General features: G+C 40.6%; 1 long non-coding RNA gene across 2 annotated transcripts in view; it reads left to right on the forward strand.

The window, feature by feature from the left end:
• LOC137227638 (uncharacterized) overlaps positions 1-14,481 on the forward strand; it is a 619,814-nt gene that overhangs the window by 399,395 nt on the left and 205,938 nt on the right. For both annotated transcript variants that reach the window (XR_010944939.1, XR_010944941.1), the window contains exon 6: positions 1,445-1,648. This is a non-coding gene — a long non-coding RNA (uncharacterized lncRNA). The remainder of the gene's footprint in view (positions 1-1,444; positions 1,649-14,481) is intronic.

The raw sequence follows: 14,481 nt of genomic DNA on the forward strand, positions 1-14,481 counted from the left end.
TTGACAAGGCCTCTGTGGAGTGGAAATGGGTGACTCACAAAGCAGAATGGCACTTCCTCTCCACAGGCCATCCTGTGAGCAAAGCCGAAAGATCTCCACCAAGCCCCTGTATGCAAATACTCCCAGGCCCACTGACTGGAGTATTAGCAGGCAGGCTCTGCACCCCCAATGCAGGACAGGTCTTTGGGGGTACAGCTTTAACCTCAAAGACAACCATGCATTCAGCCCAGCAGATACTTCTCCATAGCCAAGGAAGCAGTGTACGTTTTATCACAGGGAGTCCTTGGGCGTGAGCCCTATTTTTAGAATATCTTCTAGACCTGGCTCTGCTATTGATAAACTGAATGAACCTGAACTTGAGTAAGTCACTTAGACTTTGGGGACCAGAGTTTCCCTAAGTATAAAATAAAAGGAGCTCTTTATTTTGTGTAAGAGGCGAACATGTTAGAATGATGTTAGAAGTCAGTGATAATGTGCAGGGAATCCAGAGGAAGAATAGGCTAATTCCATAGAGAGGAGGTGACATATGAACAGGGTCTTGAGAAAATTGTAAAAGCTTTCCAGACAGGCAGAGAGAATATTCTGGGCAAGGTAACACATTCCTAAAGAACTGGAGGTAGGGGGGAGGGGAAGCTTTGATGGGGGGGTTGGTGGGGAGAAGCAGTCAATTTGAGAGCACTGAGAGTAGGGAGGAAGCTAGAGGTATATTAGATGTAGAATCAGTAGGTGGTACTCAGTTGAATATGGCTTCTCACATTCAAGAGAGGATGGCCTACTGGCTCCTGCCTGAGTGACTGAGCAAATGATGGTTTAATTAAATAAAACACCCAAAGCAAAAGGGGGTGGAAAAATGATGAATCCGATTCCTGACAGGTTGAAATAAGAGTATCCATAGTTCAACCAACTGCCAGGTCCAGCAGACGGCTTGATAAACAGGTGTAAAGAGCAGAGGTGTGGTTGAAGCTGGAGATGTAGGTCTGGGTGTCATCAGCTTACGTCAATCTAGATCATTTCAAAGTTCCTTTCTAAACCTAAAGTCATAGGACCTGTGATTGTAAATTTTGTAAAAGGGAAAGTCCAAAAGTAAACCTTTCTTCTCTTCCTGGAATATTGTTCTAATGAGATACTGGGTATGAGTTTCCCTGCCTCCCTTTTTGTGGTGTTTATGTGCCACAACAGGGTGTTCATAGGATTCTTGCTACTGAGTTTTGTTTTCTTGAGTTTCTTTCAGCTGTTAGTTACAGGATTTTAGACAACATAGAATGGTTTCGGCCCAGATAATTAAACAGCAATTGACATCAACGATGAGTCCCAAAAAGGCTTTGGAGAAGTCTCAGCAATTGTCATTGGTTATCAATAACTCCTCATTTTATGTGAAATAAAGTTCAGGCTCTTCAGTTTGGCATTCAGGTCTCTTCCTCTTTTTCTCTCCCTCTCTGGTCAGTGGCCTTGTCATGAGCAGCCCTATGGAGAGGCCCAGGTGAATTCCAGCCCCCGAGCCACATGAATGAGCATGGATGCAAATTCTCCAACCCAGTCAGCCTTCAGGTGACTGAAGCCCTGGCCAGCATCTTATCTGCAGTCGTGAGAAACCCTGAGCCAGAAATACCCAGCTAACCAACTCCTGGATTCCTGACCCACAGAAACTGTGAGTTCAATGTTTATTGCTTTAACCTCTACATTTTGGGGTAATTTGTTAAGGTCTGATCAGGAAAAGGAGAAATGTGCTCTTCTGATAATATGTGGGAGATGGGCCAGGAAAGGCCTGGAATGATTTCAGCAGTTTGGAAGGAGAGCGCGGCAGAGTGCTGAGAGCCTGGGTCTCCTCCTGATTCTTTTGCCTATTCAATGACCTTGAAAACATCCCATCTCCTGTTTGGGCCTCAGTTTCCTTACTTGTAAATGGAGATGGGAAGTTTAGTTCCAGGCTCCATTCTAAAACCCCTACATATGTGCAGCACTTTACAGTTTGCAAAATGTTTTTGTATGTTGTTCAGGACCTGGAAATGACAAAGACTTGAAAAACTTGAAAAAAAGGAAATAAGACTGGCTTTTAGGAGTTAAACTTCAAAATCGGCACATATGGATTAGGACAGAGATATACAAAATTACCTTAAAGCAATGTTTGTGTCCTTCTGACTTGCTATAAACTGAACCAAAAATACAATTACTTTCTTCTTATCAATGAATGATGGGAAATACCATGAATGCTCATTTTTTGATGCATGGAAAGCTCTTAGAAGTCTTCCTGGAATAGTAGTAAGTATTTTATTTATAACCAAGGGAAACTTAGTAAACTAATAAATGGATTATTAAAAGATATCAAGATTTGACAGTCATAACTAAAGGAGCATATTACCAGAGTTTATTAAGAACTCCAACTGGTGTCCTAATAAGATACCAAAGGCTGAGGTAGGGAAGGGAATGCGGTGGATCGTGAGCTCATTCCTGAAACTTCACTTCCGGTTGCATTTCATTGACAAAAGCACATCGTTTGACCACATCTAAGTTCAAGAGCTCACTGTATATTTATGGACAGTCCTAGTGACTCCCTTTAAAATGCATAAACATCCTTTAAAATGTCTACATCCTTTAAAATTGAACAGTTGGCTTTGCCATGAGAAATTGCAGTGCCCTGCTCCACTCCAAAGGGCTGCTCTCAAGCAGCAAGCACTTTGAAATATTATAGTGATTTTTTTTTCAATGTATTTGTGGGGAGGAAGGTGATCTCCACGTCTTACTCCTCTGCCATCCTGAAGGTCTCCGAGGCATTTTTTTTTTTAACATCTTTATTGGAGTATAATTGCTTTACAATGGTGTGTTAGTTTCTGTTTTATAACAAAGTGAATCAGCTATACATATACATATATCCCCATATCTCCTCCCTCTTGCGTCTCCCTCCCACCCTCCCTATCCCACGCCTCTAGGTGGTCACAAACCACCGAGCTGATCTCCCTGTGCTATGCGGCTGCTTCCTACTAGCTATCTATTTTACATTTGGTAGTGTATATATGTCCATGCCACTCTCTCCCCCACGTTTGTAAATAACACGTGTATAGTTCTATTTCCTGATTTTTACATTTTAGCCACCATTTATTAAATTCCTACTAAGGAAGATTCAACTTACCTCTCTTCCTCACATACAATGTTTACGACATCATGATCCTATAAATATTACATACAGCAGAACTATGTAGTGTACTAAAGTTTCATTTTCTTTCTTGTACATTGTTTTCTTAGAGTGAATAGAGCCCTCTTTTTTTTTTCATTTGCTTAGTTTTCTGTGTACCTATTATTAATTTTTCCCTGAGCTCTCAGACCAAGCTGTAAAATCCCTCTCAACACATCCAGACACACCAAGCCCTTCATGAGTTTCTTTCTGTTCTCAGAAATATCCCTCGGCCCTCAGTCCTCCTGTTCCAGCTTTGTGACAGGTCACTTTCTAGTTCTGTTTACATCTACAATTCCTATTTCTTAAAAGCTGCAGGTTTCCAATCAAGAAGAGAAAAAAAAAGACTAGATGATTCTCTGTTGTAAAACTGTGATACAGAGATGAAGCGTTGTGAGAAACCCAAAGTTCCAAGGACTGGCTGTGCTTCATGCCCTTCAGCCAAGGCTGCTCACTCACCCCAGCATGGCCACTGGGTCTGCGTCCTTGCTGGTCCAGCTCAGCTTCAGATAAACTCCTTTGACTTCTTGTCTCTGCTGCTTTCCAGATCTTGATGATCTGCTGATCTCCACTATCCTGAAACCCATAATAAAAGAAGAAGAGGAAGGGTCAGCCTTTTTTGTGGGGATTCCTAAATTCCCGAGCTCTAGCCCTAGAAGCACCTCCATATTTCTTGCTCCTCCTTTGTCCCATTAGAAGCAAAATTACTAGACTTTACTCAAAAAGTGGAAAATCCAAATCATAGAGGAAAACAGTGTGAAACTTAATATCTTACACTCCTATCTGGGAACTGATTGAATTTCTGAAAGCCCTTGAGGTGCTCCTGCTGGCAGCTGGGACTGAGGGTTCAAAGCAGAGAAACAGAGCATGTGGGGAAATGCTTTTACTTCTTGATTTTCTTCTCATACCTGGCGATGGGATGCAATAGGCAAGGGGGGAGTGGAATGGGAATATAAATCTTGCAATAACGATGATAATACTTTCATATATGGTGTGGGAATGAGTTTGGTTAGGGTGAGGCAGGGAGAATGATGAAAATGATTCTGAGATGCTGATGAAACCCAGAGCAGTGTCGTTCTGAGTGGAAAGCGTGTTAAGAAACCTGAGAAATTTCTGCCTGCTTTAGTCTACCATCAAGGAAATTATCTTATCCTTTGTTCCTCTTGTTTTCTGTTTTGTGTAGCACAACTGGAGATTAGAGTAGAAAAGATGTTCCTGGGGCTTTCTCTGAAAACAATGGCCCTACCCCACCAACAGGGAAAGGATTGATGCTAGGAATTACCAACTTGTAAATGAAAATTAATACTGCAATTAGCAAGGTAGGAAAATCCATCTCATTGTAAATAGTGATACTTATAGATTGTGATATTCCCCCTGGGATCACCAGGTTATTTAAAAGGAATAAATCAGGAACCACATTCAAGCCCATGAAGAATGCCAGAAATATTCAGAGCAGACATACACCTAAAACACATAATATTTTCGCCAGGGTTGTAAAACAGTTGATAAAGTCAGTTTTTAAAAAAGACACACATTTGTGATTTTTGACACTTCTTAGATAGAAAGTGTTTTCAGATTGGCTTTTGAATATCAACATTGTCACCTAAACAGCTTTCTAGCAAACAGACTGAAGACATTGGATAAAAAGATTAGTCCCACAAAAAAACGATGAGATGAATACTGCATTTCAAATAAAAGCAAGGGTCTCCAAGGATGAAATATAAACATTCGATAAACCTGCAGTCTGATAAAAATCTATATAATGGCCTTACGTTTCTATAGCTGTCTAAAATATGGAGCCTGCCTTCACATCCATTAACTCATTTGATTCTCAAGTGTGTGTGGGAAGAGGTAAACGAGAGAGATGTAAAAAAAGAAAGATCCTCATTTTACAGATAAGGAAGTAGAGCCAGAAAGATTCAAGCTCACACTACCTCCCAGGTATTAACAGACTGTGTGTATTTAATGTTAGCTGCCCCTGAATCAGAGTTAAAATGCAGCTATACTTCTCTAGGCAGCCAAAATGGGATGCCAACACAGGGATGGCATTCTAGCCATTGTAGGGTTGTGACTTCAAGTTTATGGGTTCAAGAATGAACCAATGCAAGAGGTGTAGGAAAACTACTTCCCCTCCCCCCATGAATATGGATTTAGGGATAGCAGAATTTCATCCTATTGTCCCATTATTACACCCATATTTGACAGATTGGTAAGGGCTCTGCTAGTTACAGTGCATCATAGCCTGCCTTGAATTGAGGCTCTACATTTATACGTGTCTTCCTTTCTGCACCACAAGAACCCACAGACCAGCAACCAAATCCTTAATGTGTTGTTTCCATCCAGTGCCCAACCCAGTGTCAGTGCTTCGTAAACCTGTAGAGTTGAATAAACCATGAGAACAGATACTTTGCAACACCACCAATTGGGTCATAATGTAGGCATGCAGACTGGAAGACACAGTCGAATCCACTCAAGGGTTAGAATTGTCAGATGCCTCCCTTTTGAACCATGTGACCTGATTCCTCTCCTTTTCCATAGTTTGGTTCCATTTCTTGGGATGAAGTCAATTATAGATGACCCCCTACTTTCAAACAGATTGAAAGTGTGTCTGAAAGTCAAGTAACAAACTCATATGCTAAAAGGGAGTTTCCATTCACCAAAACTTTAAATCCTTTATCAGGAATGCCAGGCCCTGTGGCAGGGTTGGGGGAACCCTGCAAACCCCCATAAGTGGTGGCCCATGTGATATGATAGCTGCCACCCCCACCCCTGGTCCACACCCTAGACCCCGTCCCCAGCCAGACTCTCACGGAAGGGCAGGACCGTCAGGGATTGGTGCAGGAGCTTCAGGAGCTTCCATGGAGAAAATCTTGGCAAACTTTTAAGGGAAAAGGCATCATGTAATAATTCCTATTTTGTGTAAAAAGGGAAGAAAAAGATTAAAATAAATATATATGCAAGTATAGACGAAAGACAGGAAGGAATAGACAAAACAAATTTTAATGGCTTTTTCTAGCTGGTTGGATTATGATTTCGGTTTTTTCTTTTCTATTTTTGTATGGTTTAATGTACTCATTTTTTTTAACATCTATAAATACTTTAAAATTTATTTTTTAATCTACTTGTAAGATATTAAAGTCATTGCTATTAAAGCTAAAATCCTTTTTGACCACCATGCCTAAATTCCCTGAGGTAATCACATCACTTTGGCATGCCTCTTTCTGGATTTTTTTCAATATATTTAAACATATGTATGTATGCACATAGAAATACAAAGTATTGTTTTGTTTCTACATGGATGGCATCATACAATACATATTCTGCAATTTTCTTTCCTTGTCAGTTACATATAAATCTACCTCATTAAAAAAAAAACAAAACTATTCCATCAAATAGAGACTGAAGCATATTTCGTCCAGTGGTTCTGCACTGGAATCATGTAAGGGGCTTTAATCAAACCAGTGCCCAGGCCCCATACCTGGAAATTCTGATGCAACTTTTTTTGCTTCCCCTACCACCCAGGTGACTTTAATTTTTTTGCTGTTTTAGAACAGTATCATATTGTGTAACCTTGCACATATATGTGGGTGGTACTCCAGGAAGATTTTTTTTTAAAGCACTTATATTGCAGTACCAATTTATACTCTTACCAGAGTATATGAAAATACCCCATATGCTTCTTTACCTTGGATATTATCTAATTTTAAAATTTTTAAACTTTTTGCTACTTTGATGGATTAAAAAATAGTATGTTATTTATTTTCATTTTACTGATCGTTTGTAAGATTTATATCTTTTCATATGTACAGCGAGGGATTGAGGATACAAGGTACCAGTTTTGTATCCCAGCTCTGCCACCAACGGGCTATATGCCTTCAGGCCAGTTGTTAACCTCTCCGTGCCTCAGTTTTCTCATTTCTAACATGAAGAGAATAATAGTGCCTAGTTCAGAAGCTTACTGTAAGACTGACATGATTTAACATAGATAAGGTTTTAGAAGAGTATCATCACAGAGCAAGCACACCATAGATGTTAGTTATTCTTTTTTTGTCATTTGTGCTTTTTAACTATTACTGCTTAATCAGAAAACAAAATTAATTTTTAAATATTGACCCATTCAGAGAAAGCTACCCAGGCAGGCCTCAAATCTCTCATGGTTAGAGACCTTACATACTTTGTTCCTACTCTCTGAAATCTGAAAATCTGAAAATTCAGATTTTCAGTTGATGTAGTAAAATGGGGATGGTAACTCTCCACCTGTTTGAAGACCAAGGAGGTGAAATGTGCCTTTTGGGGGCTTTAACAGGTCAGAGGTGATGTAAGTCTATCTGTTTCGTATCGGGAAGCAGAGTACTTTCGTCGCTATCACCAGACAAGTCTGCAATGCTTCACTAGAAGCCTAGAAAGTTAGGCCTGGAAAGACGAACCAAAGGACTCTAGAGACCATCCACCAGGCACTGTATGTTATAGACGAGGACACTGAGCCCTGAAGAATTCGAGTAATTGGATAAACTCCCACAACTACCCAGGGACAGAATCAGACTAGAGCCTAATGCCCTGGAACTTCAGGAAGCTTTGAGCTGATGTTCTCTGCTGCCCATTTGGGCCTGGGTGAAAATGTTTGGGGGGCAGGCTCCGATATTAATATGTATGTGAGAAATAAACTGAAGAAAAACTTTAATTGTACATAATTAAGGCAATAGGTAAGAATAATTAGGATCTGCTATTTTAGATACACTAAAAATACAAAAATATTTTTTAACTGTAACACTACTGGTTTCTTAGCCTTAGGACAAGTTCCCAAGTAATATATCACCTAGAAAATTTTTCATACCACAAGATAATTCTTTTTTTAAAAAAGGCCCAACAAATCCATCCATATAATTCACACTGAGATATTTGGATAAACACACACATACAAATTTGGAGAAATATCATGATTTAAATAACCAGCTAATGTTTGGGGTCCCAATGTGATTTTTAAAAAATCTCATTCTGACCCAAGGATGAAGGGGTGTGAAAAGCTCTTAACCCTTAAAAAAGAATGATAATTCAAAATAATTTTTCCCAAATGCCTGTGAAAGCAATTAATTTTATAAAAATGTTAGCTCTAACAAAGAATTATATCCATGTCTGATTTTGAAGGAAAGGAATGATAAAAACCAACAAGAAATAAGACATATATTAGCTTGTTTGGTATGACTAATCATGTGAAATACTGACATAATGTCATAAAGTTTTTTTGGTAATACCTGAAGCAGGTGAAAAAATGTGTATCTATTATTTTCTCTCCTAAAGTAAAGCCTTCAATTAGTGTATGCAAAAGTCATCAAGGTGATTCAGCAGGCTTAGGGTGAAATGTTAACAAGAAGCTGACCAGTCTGGATGCTAATATAGGCAATAAGGTCTCGGGGGTGTCATCTTGGAGCACACCATCTCAAATCCTAATTTCCATATACCACGGGTAGGGGAGACAGTGCTGGCTTCAGCCCTTTGCATTTCATTTCTGGGACTTGAGATTTTACATCTTCTGTTAGTAATGACTTACAGTGCTGGATTAATTCCACCACTCCCCACTTGCAGGAGAAACCAAGGGGAAAGGTCAAGTGACTTGTACAAAATAAAGTAGAAATGCAGTGACCTGAAATCAGATTTTCAGTTGATATCAAAATTTTCCCTAAGATATATAAAGAGATAGCACTTTACAGTTATTATCTTATTTACATTGATATTAGTTCTCTAATGCTGCTTAACAAATTAGTCCCAAAAGTTAGTGGCTTAGAACGACAAACATTATCTCACAGTGTCTTTGGGTCAGGAACTCAGAAGAAGCTTAGCTGGGTGGTTCTAGTTTGTCGTTTCTCATGGGGTTGCTGTTAAGATATTAGCTAGAGGTACTGTCATCGTAAGGCATGACTTGCTCTGGAAGATCTGCTTTCAAGATGACTTACTTATTTGGATGGCAGATTGGCGGGCCTCTCCATAACATCGCTTGAGTGTCTCACAGCACAGCACTGGCTTCCCCCGGAGGGAGTGATACAAGAGAGAACAAGGAAAAGACAGGCCTCAGAATGTCTTCTGAGGCTTGATCATACCTTCTGTGATCAAGCCTCAGAAGACATACACCATAATTATTCTGATGCTCTGTGGTTACCAAGTCAGCCCTGTTCAGTGTGCAAGGGAACTATTACAGGGCATGAATACTCATCACTGAGCATCATTGGGGACCATCTTGGAGGCTGCCTACCTAACTTTTTTTATGAGAAGCTGTGAGTACACAGTAGAAGCATTGACATTCTGTTTTGAAGACAAGGAAACTTTTTTTTATCCCTAGAGAATGAAAGCTACATTCGCAAGAATGGGGATGTGAACCCAGATCCTCTGAGGTGGGTTGTGTGTCCACACCTCGGAAAATGGTGGTGGTAGGTCTCAGTGCAGCACAAATTCACTCCCCTCTGTGGCACTTTCCTAACTTCATAGGAAACTTTTTGATAGAGGTGGATGTATGTAGCGTAGAATGCAAGCCCTGACGTACTTTAGAGCTCCCAGCTATTTGGGGGGAGCTCATGTCCAGTCCCTGTTTCCATGGCCCCACTTCAATTCCTAAATATTACTAAATAGATAAATAGGTTTTCTCTTTCCTCCTGACCCACAAAGGTATTCCCTTTATTTCCAGTGTATTTTAAGCATTTCAAGTACTGTATTAGCTTTCCTGTGAATTCAAAGATGAGAAAGGGATTTCATGTGCGCCTACTCCAACATCCCGACAAGGAGAGCAGTATTTGACCTGACTCTGATTCCTCATTTTTTAAACAGGAACAAAAATTGCCTCTATAAGATTGTTGTGAGGTCAAGTGGGATGACTCATGCAAGGTGCTTAGCACAGTGCCAGGCACACAGTAAATAAATATTTATCGAGCACTTAGTAAACATTTATAGAGCAGAACATTATGATCGTTATCACTGGACACTTTATTCTCCTTGGGCCTCCGTCTCTTCATCTGAAAAATAAATGAGTTGGATGAGATCAGGGAAGGGGAAAAGGCTCCCACATACCCAGTCTGTCATGAGCAAGCAGCATGGGGCTGTCTGGAGAAGAATTCTAAGACTAAACCTCTGGTAGCAGGAATGATTCCAGAATAGGTTCGTGCTGTCTGTTGAGGTCTGGGAACAGAAAGTGCTGACACTCATTCATTTCTTTGCTATCCGTGGACTAGATAATCAATTAAGTCTATTGAACTTGGGGAGTGTAAGATCCCATAACCCACCAACACCTTCTCACACACAGGAGAAATGTTCTTAAACTGATCTCTGGATTATCCGGAGTTTTCGGTGACCAGCTCGATCATAGTCAGTATGCCTTTAAAGGTTTTAACCTCTTTTGTAAATAGCCAGCGGGTCACTTAATTGAATTCACCCAGTTATTTTCAAAACAACCAGGAGTATGACCAAATTCAGTCTTTCCTTCAAACTAGTTTTGTGTGTCTCTGTGAGTCGCTACATGACGATATATGTTATTTTAAACTCTCCTTATTTTTAATGATATAAACAATGAAAGCCCAAGTAAGAGAAAGGAGCTAACACATTTATTCCCATTCTGCCATCTGTTTAAAGCTGCTGATGTAATTCCAGTTTGAAATTGCATTAGCGCTTGCCTCCTGGACTTCTTCCTTATTTCCTTTTGTGTTTCAGGCCTCCTGTACTTAAGAGAAAGCACTGCCTCTAGGATGTTGGTCAATTAATGCACAGCTACAGGATAGCTCTGGCCATTTTCAAACTGGTCTCCAATTTGGATTTTCTTCACGATTAGCTAGAATGACTGTAACTGGAGTGTTATTTGCTTAAATGTATTTGGTATTTAAGGTTTGATTAGTGATGTTTTCAGCAATACCATCAACAATCAGCAGGTTTGTTTACACTGCAGAGAATGGCAGAGATTACGGGTTGTGGTCATGCATACTCAATCATGATATATTGGCTTTTTTTGACTTTTATCTCTTGGATATGCCTCAGAATTCAATTTTAATTTTTTAAAAATGCAGCTGCTTTACACTGGTTTGAATAATACTACGATAGAGGGTTTTGTTGAATTGTGTGATGTTCCTTGGTGTGTGTGTGTGTGTGTCTTTTATGAGGCTGGGTGTCATTTAAAATTATGTTTTACTGGATAACCAGAGTGTAATTTCTTTGCTTGGATATAAACTGTGTGCGTGGGTCAAGCCCTTTTTCTTTTCACTTTCAAATGAAGGTGAATGCCACCCTAGGGACTTGGCATTGGGTGAGGTGGACAAGGTATGTGAGGGCACAAGGGATAGGGGCAGGAAAACCGGAAACTTGGTCAGCTTCCTTCACTTTTCTGAGCCTTAATTTCCCCACCTGGGTTTATACTAGAGAATTCTAAAGTCTTTCTCCTCTAAACAACTTCTAAAATAGGCACCTTTCCCTCTTCCTGATATCACTGTAGTAAGGGGTGCTCCTTTGGGTGCATGAAATTGAATCTCATGTCAAAAATGTCATCAGAATAATAGAAAGTTGGATTGGAAGTGACCTTAAGGGCTCTCCCCAAAGCTCTTTCAGGCTCTCAGTCATAACCACCCTTAAGGGCGCAGCCAACAGAGAGGAGTGTATTCACTAGGTATCAAGAATGGAGCTCAACTTCAGCACGCTTATGTAGCGTGTCACTTCTACTCAGAATCCTGGCTCTGAACCATGGCTCATCACTGTGGCTCAGAACTATCCGTGGATTTCTTTTTTAATATTGGTGTCTGGATCCTACAACCAACATGCCAAATCAGAAATCTAGGGAGTGGGAACCCAGTATTCGTATATTACCAAGCTCCCTGGCTGATTCAGAGCCTCAGTCAAGGTGGAGAAGCTCTGTTCCAAAGAAATATTTCATTGAGATAGAGTCGAGACAGCAGAAGGAGATCTGATTTGGGAATCCAGAGACCAGGGGTTAAGCCTGACCCAAGTACCAAAGGAGCACAGAAGGAGGGAGGACTAACACAACCAGGGAAAATCAGGGGAACCTTCACAGAGGAGGTGACATTTGAGTTAAATCTTGAAGAATGAGTAGGAATTTTCCTTTTGGAGAAGAAAGAATGGGTTGAGAGAAATAATGTATTGCTGTGTGTCACAGAGTGTGTGCCAAAGCAGTAGCAGTAAACGGCAAGATTTCTGAGTTTCTATTCATTCCTTCCAGACACCACGTGAAATGCTAGCACTAGATGGAAGGGCCTCTCCTCCCACAGGGAGGTTCACTGGAGCATACGTGGGGAAGGGGAATATCCGGAGTTGGGTGTGTAAAAGTAAGCTGCATCAGCTTACAAAAAGTCATGACTCCCAGAAAATGAATTTGGAATTGATTCTGTAGGCCGCTGCTCACAGATGTAAGGTCACAGCACACTGGTATGTTAACAATAAGCTGTGAGGGGCTGTGAGTAGTGTGTTAGTACTGGCTATCAAAGATGCAGTAGAAGAGAGTGGTTGAGAAGGCAGGCTCTGAAGCCAGACTGTGAGAATTCAATCCCAGCTCTGCCACTTACTGACTACAAGCAACCTACCTGCCAACTGAGCAAATTATTTAAGTGTTCAGTGCCTCAGTTTTTTCATTTGTACAGTCTTTTCCCAGTATCCATGGGGGACTTGGTTCCAGGATACCAAAATCCACCGATGCTCAAGTCCCTTATGTAAAATGGTGTAGCAGTCAGTCCTCCATATCTGTGGATACAGAACCCACAGACATAGAGGACCAACTGTATAACAGAGACAATAATGTTGCCTACCTCATAAGGTTGTTATGAAGATGAACATGCATCTGTAAAACACTTGAAAGTGTGCCTGGCAGTACAGATATAATTATTATTATTACTATTGCTGTTATTTTTAAAATTTTCTACAGTAGTTTGAAAGTCACACACATGTTCGAGGAGACTCAATTTTATGTACAATTTATACTCATTTGTTTTACTAAATGGCAGAGATCAAGGCGGAGGTGAGCCATCATTCAGCAAGCGGCATATAGCCTGGGCTATGCCCAGACCAGTGAGACCTGCAAATGTCCTCCAATAGGAACCACTGCCACAGGCATGCCCCCTGAGTAGGGTTGCCAGGAAAAACACAGGGAACCCAGCTAAATCTGAATCTCAGATAAATCATGAAGAATCGTTTTAGTATCCTAAGGATACCCCAACTATTCCATGGGACATACTTATGCTAAAAAAAAAAAAAATTATAAGTATGGTGTGAGGGTCCATGTGCCTTCCAGAGCCCCTTCCAGAGAGGCTGGATCTCCATGGCCTCTCCGAAAATGGATCCCCCACAAGTAGGGTGGGAGCATCATCCCTGAGAAATCTTCAGGGAAGCTGGTGTTAGACCCTGAAGGCTGGAAAGGATTTTGATAGGTGGGGAAACAGCAGTCAGTGTTGCAGCCTGAAGCCTAATTTGCTCTAAGGCACAGAGGCATGGGAGTGTGTGCCATGTCTGAGACCATTGAAAAGACAATGGCAGCAGGGGCATAGGGATGTGTGTGTGTGTGTGTGTGTGTGTGTGTGTGTGTGTGTGTGTGTGTGTGTGTGTGTGTGTGTGTGTGTGTGTGTGTGTGTGTGTGTGTGTGTCTGTCTGCATGGGGTGGTGCTCAGGAGGACATATGGTCCGGGAAGTGTTTGGGGGCCAGGAGTTCAGGAGTTTAAGAAATTAGATTGAATGAGTTACTACCCAGTTCCTGAATTAGTCATTTTGCTTCCTTTCTTAATGGATTTCATTACAGACATTCCAGTTTCCCTAAGCATTGCCATTTTTTTCTTATTATGATTAGTTTGTTTGTTTGTTTATTTGTTTTACAATTCTTCTGTGTTTAGTTAGTGAAAGGTTGTAAGATGGATAGGAACAGCAAGGCTCAATGATTATTTAACAAGTAATAAACTGACTGCAGTCAAACATGCTTGTCATGGAAGCGTTATTCTGTTATCTGAAGCAAACATGGCAGAGCTCGTTTATTTAATTAGAAGCTGTTTTTACTGGAATCCTTCCAGGAGGACAGTGGGTGTATTCTATGGCTTTTTCAGGGCTCTTCAGATTTCAGAGGTCTCACAGATAGAAATTAAATAAAAGGGGACAGTTAAAATAAAACTCTGTGAACTGTTATTTCTCCAAGAGTGTCTGTTGACTGCTTCCTTCCTCTTCAGCTGTTCGGGGATGGAGACCTTTATCCTCAGACCTAGGCAGATAAAAATTACATAAAAATGTACTGAGCTCTTTTGGTGTTTTTCCCAGATTTAGAAGACACACATCTTGCCATTTCTTGATTAATT

This window comes from Pseudorca crassidens, chromosome 7, assembly GCF_039906515.1.
Source record: "Pseudorca crassidens isolate mPseCra1 chromosome 7, mPseCra1.hap1, whole genome shotgun sequence".
Taxonomy (NCBI): Eukaryota; Metazoa; Chordata; class Mammalia; order Artiodactyla; family Delphinidae; genus Pseudorca; species Pseudorca crassidens.